Source organism: Cryptotermes secundus, unplaced genomic scaffold (genome assembly GCF_002891405.2).
Source record: "Cryptotermes secundus unplaced genomic scaffold, Csec_1.0 scaffold1990, whole genome shotgun sequence".
NCBI classification, from domain to species: domain Eukaryota; kingdom Metazoa; phylum Arthropoda; class Insecta; order Blattodea; family Kalotermitidae; genus Cryptotermes; species Cryptotermes secundus.
Window position 1 is genome coordinate 25723 of NW_019742008.1, and position 8156 is coordinate 33878.

Below are 8156 nucleotides of genomic sequence, written 5' to 3' on the forward strand. Positions count from 1 at the left end.
ATTAGATCCGTAATGACTTATGCTAGTCCCGCCTGGGAGTTTGCGGCAGACACTCGTCTAGTGAAATTGCAGCGCTTGCAAAACAAGGTTCTCCGCACGATTGGCAATTTTCCAAGGCGCACAGCGGTCCGCGATTTGCACATGGAATTCAAAATCCCATACGTATATGATTACATAAAAAAATTATTCAATTAACAAGCAGATTTAATACAAAGTCATGATAATGAGAATGTTCGCAACATCGGACAAGGCGAAGCCCGACACAGAAAGGCTTAACCTTGGCGGCGGTCAGGCGTACGACCGTTCGAGTGACTAGACTGCCGTGGTAGCTAATACTAATAGGATATATATATATATAAAGGTCAGAATCTCCTCTACCTGGCCTGGACTGACGGAGGCCGTGTATATATTGTACATCTAAATAAGAAATAAGTGTATTATAAATATGTGTAAATACAGACAGTGGACTTAGTACTACAGACTGACTAACAAATGACAGACCCGACCTCTCGTCAGAGAGGGCGCTACACATAGACAGGACAGTAACTTTCAGTCAAAGAATTATCTGGTCATGAGCCCCAGCTGGAGCTCGACACCAGGAGAGATAGACTGACCGACCGTTAGTTGTAACATGACCTTGACCTTGACCTTGACCTTGACCTTGAAGTATAGCGTGATAATGTGGGATGTTCCCACACTCCTATTGCAAATGAAAACTTTTACCCACAGTAATCTCATTGAAGACAACAGCATGGTGCAAGCAGAGCTCACTTGTAATATTGTACATAAAATATTTTACTCAGTTTCCGTCTCACAATATATGCATAATTCTAAGATAATTATGGTTTCTACATTGCGACATGTTTCGCCCACTGTTTCTGGCCATCTACAGGGAGTGTGTAAATACTGTGAGTGTCAGTCAACTGTTTCTTCGTCCACTGTCTCTGTACCAACTTAGGATTTATAGCAACCTGGCCACAGTTAAACAAAATTCAGTTTATTGCAGTTGCGTGCCCTCACAACAGTCAGAAGTGACTTTCATAGACAGAAGGAGGATAGAGCAGAAAAACAATGTACAGTACAAAACAAGCTTGGTCTTGCCATCCACGCAGATGAACTTCACAACAATTTCAGTATGCCTTCAGACACTTTTGACATTTATAAAATACTTTAATGTAGACTATGGGGCCTTTACTGAGTCTGATGAAAATTACTTGATTAAATAATTTAAGCAGTTAATTAGTATATTTTGTTCAGAGGTATAAGCAATGACTAGAATATCCATGAAAAACACTAACCAGACACAGTAACCATCCCAGCATGACAAATCCTTTAAATAAAACTGGAGAACAAAATTACAAACTGACTCTGATGAACTGGCCCATGCTTAACAACTTTTAAACTGAAACTGTGACATGTACTTCAACTTACAGGATGAGGTGAGATACCAAAGGACGCAAGATTTTGTAAGTGTGTAAGCAAAAGAGAATGGCATATTTTGTAAAATATGAACTCCAAACTTAAGTATAAAAATGCACTTGCTCTGTGTTATATCATGCAGTCTGCATTGGGGTGGGATCATTCTGGGCTGTACACTGATTTCAGAGAAGCATCCTGCCTCACCCCACAAGGAAAACTCGGGTTGGTCCAAAGTTAAGGCTCCCAAGTGTGTGCTAGTGTAAATTGAGGAGGGATTTTCTTAAGTATTTGTATAGTCTGTTCACTGAACTTAAGTTGCTTAGCCTCTTCACTTAATGACTGCAGTGAAGGTGACATTAAGAAAAACACTACTGTAATGAAAGGATTCTAAGAATCTTTCGTGAAGTATTTTATTGTAAAATACTGTCACGTGTTGGGTATGTCATGCGACAAATAATTTTACGTGGGTCTTGGATTTAGCAAATCTTTATTGGACACTCACACTTATACACCTTACAATTATCACCACTTGCAGTATCCAATTACTGCTTCCACAATATCTCGGCCAATACTAGACTGCTTTCGGTGGTTGCTATGTTTCAACTGTCTTCGGCGATGGCTATCCCAATACTGTTTTGTATGGCGACTAGGTTCCAACTCTTTTCTTGCTGTCCAAATCAAAGTCTCTGTACTCGTAACATCCAACATACAGGTCCATGCACAGCACAGCTAGGTATATCACTCAGTAATGTTTTAGGGAAGTTTGCTTCTGGCATACTCTAGTAATGGTGCACTTCATAATTCCACAGAACTGCTGAGATATATTTATTGTCATGTTAACATCGCTCTCTCATGGCCTGTACTGTAACCCAAGTAACCAAAATCTCTCTCTCATTCAAGTATTATTACTATCCAAAATAATTTTGCTCTTAGATGTTCTTTTCTCTAAAAGTCATTTTTACTTCTAAAGTAAACAACCCATTTTCATACTATATTGATTGTTATGTAATGCCTCTCTTGAGACTCTTTTTGGGCTACTTTTCTTAAGGAACGATTCAGGTTTATATCACTATTATTTATTTAAACTGCAAATGGGTTTTTGCCTGGTGGCAGTGGTATTACAATAGGACACAACACACAAATGACACACATCACAATCAAACAAAACTACACAAACAACGAAAGAGACACTAGCACACAGTGAATGCAATGAAAATACAGTTACAACTACAATTATATAAATTAATATTAATATTGTAACGTGTTTTGTTACTGACGACGCCGTAGAGATTGTTAATTGGTTTATTCAACAACCTACAAGTAACGGCTACAATTAATTATGACAATGTTGCGGGGTTTCACGATTTATAACCCTATTCGCAAATCAAATCACTCTATTGTCAGTAGTCTACACTATTTCACAGTACGGGAGCTATACAAGTGTGACTGTGTTACATCCTCCAAATTAATTCTCAGTTATCGCAAACTGTAACTGATTATCACACTTTTACTTGTTCAATGCTGACTGGAGAACTGTCTTCGGCCGCTGATATACTTTAACTGACTCCGGCGGCCGTGTGGTTCACTTATATAGCCGCAGTGCTTACCTGTTACATAATGAATGCCTCGTCACAGTAGGAACCGGTGCAACGTCGCCGTGTTTGTGTATAGCCTAGCAACGCTGTTACCACACGCCGTGTTACGACACCGCGCGTTGCGTGTTACATCAGCGTGGGGAGAGTGGAGGGGTGATGACTCGCCTATTACCGTAGTAACGAGAGCGCTAAGTTGCCGCCACGTCCCGCTAGGGAGGTAGGGGTCCTCCGTTGCGCAACATGTCACACTGCTCCCTCCTTAAGGCTGTTCGTCCCGAATAGCCTAACGGTGCATCTCTGTTCCGTTTCTTTGGAGGCTGTGCTTTCTGCGTCTCCTGGTGTTTGGGCTACTCCTTGCAGCGTTTGTTCTCCGGCCGTTACAACCGCTCCCCTCTTAAGACATGATCGTCTCGCGCGGTTTCCTTTCAGCTCGCTAGAAGATCCAGTTGTATCCCATTTATCCATCACTTTCATTCTTGCTCGGGCGACCGGTACTTCTACGTTACAGGCTCCTCTTCTGTGCTCTGCTCTCCAACCAGTACATTTTCCCCCTTTTTATGATTGCTCGTCTCGAGCAGCTCCATGATAAGCGCTAGCCGGTCGAGGTGTACTACCAACATCCTCGACCTAGGGATACTCTGAATTCGGTATACCACATCATTTATCCGGGTCACTACGTTGTAAGGACCTTCCCAGGATGCTTGCAGTTTCGGCGATTTCCCTTTCCTGCGGGTTGGGCGATAGAGACAAACTCTGTCGCCTTCGTCGTAACCTGCGGAGTTGGCTAGTTTATCGTACCGGGTTTTCATTCGGTCGCTGGCGAGCTTCAGGTGCCGTCGGGCATAATCGTGGATGTCGTGCAGATGATCCACAAAGTCTGCTGCATAAACGGTTGTGGATAGTTTTTTGTCTGGGGGCACTCCAAACAGCAGGTCGCAGGTTAGTCGTAGTTCTCGTCCGAACACTAGGCCAGAAGGGGTCAGACCCGTAGTGTCGTGAGTGGATGCCCTGTAAGCTAGGAGAAAGAGGGGTAACCTCTCATCCCAGTCCCTATGGTGCGATGCGACGACCTTTCGCAAGTGCTCGTCGATGGTCTTGACGTAGCGTTCCACCATTCCATCCGACTGTGGGTGCAGGTGTGTGGTGCGCGTCTTGCTCAATCCCAGGCGTTGCAAAACTTCTCGCACTAATGAGACTCGAAGTTTCGGCCTTTGTCACTGTGCATCTCCCGAGGTATGTCGAAGCGGCAGAAGAAGATGACAACCAGATCTTCCGATATATTCGACGCCTCCTGATTCGGGATGGCGTACACTTCCGGCCACTTGGTGAAGTAGTCCATAGCGATCAGTAAGTATCGGTTTCCTTGGTCGCTTCGTGGGAATGGCCCTGCGATATCAATGGCTATTCTCTCGAATGGAGCCCCGACATTATACTGGTGCATTTGTCCACGATTCCTTGTCCGCGGTCCCCAGCTGGCTGCACATGTGTCACACTGCCGACACTATTTCTCCATATCGGTTCTTGCTTGGAGCCAGTAAAATCTCTGTCGAACCTTATTCAGAGTTTTGTTGACACCGAAGTGACTTCCTGACTGTCCACCGTGTAGTTCGCTCAGAACCTTCTTCACCCTGCTCCGAGGAATAATTATCTGGGCTACTTGACGTCTTCCGTTGGCGGATTCCCAGTCGCGCTCTAGTACGCCGGTTCTCAGAGCGAGCGATTTCCACTGGGCCCAGTAGCTTTTGTACGTGGAACTCCGATCTGCGACGTCCTGCCATTTCGGTCGTTTGGCCGTTTTCTACTTCCCGTAGAGTAGGCCATATGTCTGGGTCTTTTAGCTGTTCCTCTCTTAGGGTAACAGGGTCCCAGCCGGCTGCCGGTAGGGTTCCAATAGCGCGTAGTTGCTTTACCTCCGCCCGCGTCTCAACTTCGTGGCAGTGCACACATTGCTCTTTGCAGGGTCGTCTACAAAGGGCGTCGGCGTTGTTATGTTTCCGCCCCTGACGATGCTCAGAAGTAAAGTTGCACTCCTGTAGACGCTGTATCCATCGGGCAGTTTGTCCTTCTAAGTTCTTGAAACTCATAAGCCAGGCAAGCGCAGAGTGGTCCGTTTGCAGATGGAACTGTTGTCCGTAGAGGTAGCTGGGGAAATGTTCCAGTATCCTCACTATGGCAAGTAGTTCTCGTCGGGTTACGCAGTAATTTCTTTCTGCTTTGTTCAGCGTCTTGCTGAAATAAGCTATGACACGCTCTTGTCCGTCCTGTACTTGAGAGAGTACTCCTCCAATTCCAATATTACTTGCATCTGTGTCCACAATGAATTTCTCTCCTGGCTGTGGGTAGGCAAGAATAGGGGCAGCACATAGGGCACCCTTTAGTGTTTGAAAAGCGGCCTCCACTTCTGGATTCCACTGGAAGGTTTGTTCCTCTTCCGTTAGTCTAGTTAGTGGTTTCGCAATGTTGGAAAATCCTGAAATAAATCGCCTGTAATACGCGCATAGTCCCAGAAAGCTTCTAACTTCATGTTTATCCTTCGGGGTCGGCCATTCTCGCACGGCTTTCAATTTTTCCGTGTCGGTGGATGTCCCTTCCGGTAATACAATATGCCCGAGGTACCTGACCTTTTCCTGCAAAGAGTTTACACTTCTCCGGGTTAAGTATCAGACGGGCTTCCCTGAACCTCTCGAACACTTTCCGTAAGTTGAGTATGTGCTCTTGGAATGTGTGGCCTATTACGATCACGTCATCCAAATACACAAGGCATGAATCGTACGTGAGCCCTCGTAGGACTGTCTCCATTAGCCTTTCGAAGGTTGCCGGGGCATTGCAGAGGCCAAAGGGCATGACTGTGAACGGCCATAACCCTTGCCCTGTCGAAAACGCTTTCACTTTGTCGTCTGGGTGTACATCCACTTGCCAATAGCCACTCTTTAAATCGAGAGTTGAAAACCATTTGGCTCCGGCCAGCGTGTCCAGGGTGTCGTCAATGCGGGGTAGCGGAAAGCAATCCTTCTTGGTGACGTCGTTCAGCTTTCTGTAGTCCACACTGAAACGGAGCTCCCCATTCTTTTTCCTGACCAAAACGACCGGCGATAACCACGGGCTGTCCGATTCTTCTATAACCCCTTGTCCTCTATTTTTTCGAGCATTTCCTTTACTTCTGTTTCTTTTGCTAGGGTACACTCCTTGGTGGCTGTCGAATTTGTTGGGCGTCTCCCGTGTCTATGCGGTGATATCCTTTGTTTGTCCTTCCATAATCTCCGTTCTCCCTCGCAATAATATCCGCGAACTCGGACACGAGATCCTCTAACTCTTGAAATTCTCTGGAGTTTAGGTGTGGCTTGGCCGCTGTGGTCACCTCCGCCTATTTATGTTTTCGGCCTGGTGCTGGTGGCTGCCCCACATCGGGAGAGGTCACAAGTTTTACTGGCTCACAGTGCGCTAGAGGAGATCCTCTCCTGAGCTTTTGGTCCTTGTGGGTAATATTCATGACCCTCACTGGTACTTCTTGACAGTCGTGAACTAGGGTCCTGGCTACGTAATTCCCTCAGGCGGATGGGCCTGGGGGCTTGGTTCTACTAGACCACTTTCTACTCCCAGATGATTCTCCATTTTAGCCATCACTATTCCTTCGCTCCGTGCGGGTATCACATGGTCCTTTGCCACTACTAAGCTAGAAGGACGGGGTCCTTCCACAGGACTCCATAGCAATAACTCTTCTTCCGACAGACGCTGAGTTTGGCGTCCTATGTCCACGGACGCATCATAGGCGCGCAGTATGTCTAGTCCCAGGATGAGCTCATCTGTGATATTCGTGACGAAAACCCATATTGTTATCGGTTGGCACCCCAGGGTAAGGGTCAACAGAACTTCTTTCAGGCTGGGTAGGGATCCTCCAGACACGGTCTGCAGCGTGAAATCTGGGTTTGGCTGTCTTTCAGGCCATCCGGGGCGATATCCGGTCTTACTACCGTGACGTATGCTCCAGTGTCAACTGTCACCTGGCACGGCTTATCACTGACCCATCTCTGGGTGACCAGACTGGTGTTGGGCTTTTTCCGTGATGTCGGTGAGTGCGTAGTTTGGGGGCCTTAACACATATGCCGGCGTTCGCCCTTCTCCTCCGGCCGTCGCTCTTTTCCCGACGGTTGGTCCAGCTTGTTTCCCTGTTGTTTCCGGGTCACCATTCTGATTTCCCCGGCGATTCCCGTTTATTTCTTGGAGGTCCTCTTAGGTCCTGGTGCTGTGTATTGTCATTTCCTCTGCCGTAGCGGCTATTGTTCCAGCTGCTGGACTGTTGAGCGTCTCCTCGTTGGGTAGGGGACGATCGCAACTTCCGGTAGGTCTTTGTGCTATCTTCGTGAGGTCTAGCTGCTACCAGTACCGCCTGCAGCTCTAATGCTTGTTGGAGGGCCTCGTTTACTGCCTTCTCCCCTCCCAGTAGCAGCTGAATCTTTATATCGGCATCTCGTATTCCGTATACGAACGCTCTTCCTGCGTCTCTTCCTATGTGGTCTGCAGGTAGATTGGGGTAGGCACGAAGGGCAAGTAGTTCAATGGCCATGGCAAAATCTTGCAGGGATTCTCCAAGTTTCTGCGTCCTTGTTCTTAACTGGCAGTGGTAAGCAGCTGCAAAGTGTTGGTCCCCGAAACGGTCCTCCAGTCCCTGAAGCGTTTCCTCATAGGTTGTATTTGTCGGAATGCCGGGTAGCACTTCTACCGCCCGACCCTTCAGGGCAGTAATTAGGTATGTCGATTTTTACTATACACTAAACAGTAATTAGTACTGGAATGTGTAACATCATGTTCTGATATACCCACATTTCACCATGACTTTCCCTTTATCCCACTTCACTTCACTTCACTTCATTGCCTTTTCGGATGATTTCCCCTATACCGTCACTTCGCCTTATTTATTTTTTCCCAACCCTTTTCATAAAATTTACAGGAGAGAGTCCCTAAAGCGTCTGCAGGTAGGTGGTCCCAAATCTCGATGGTCCTATTTACAAAGGAATATTTTTGGATATGCTCCTAATTTCCCTATCATGATAGACCCTGCTCAGATAGCATGGTCTTTGTAACCTGTAGCCTTCCAAGCCCATTCTCCCATGTATGCTTCAAAGAGAGCGCACATGTGAGCTA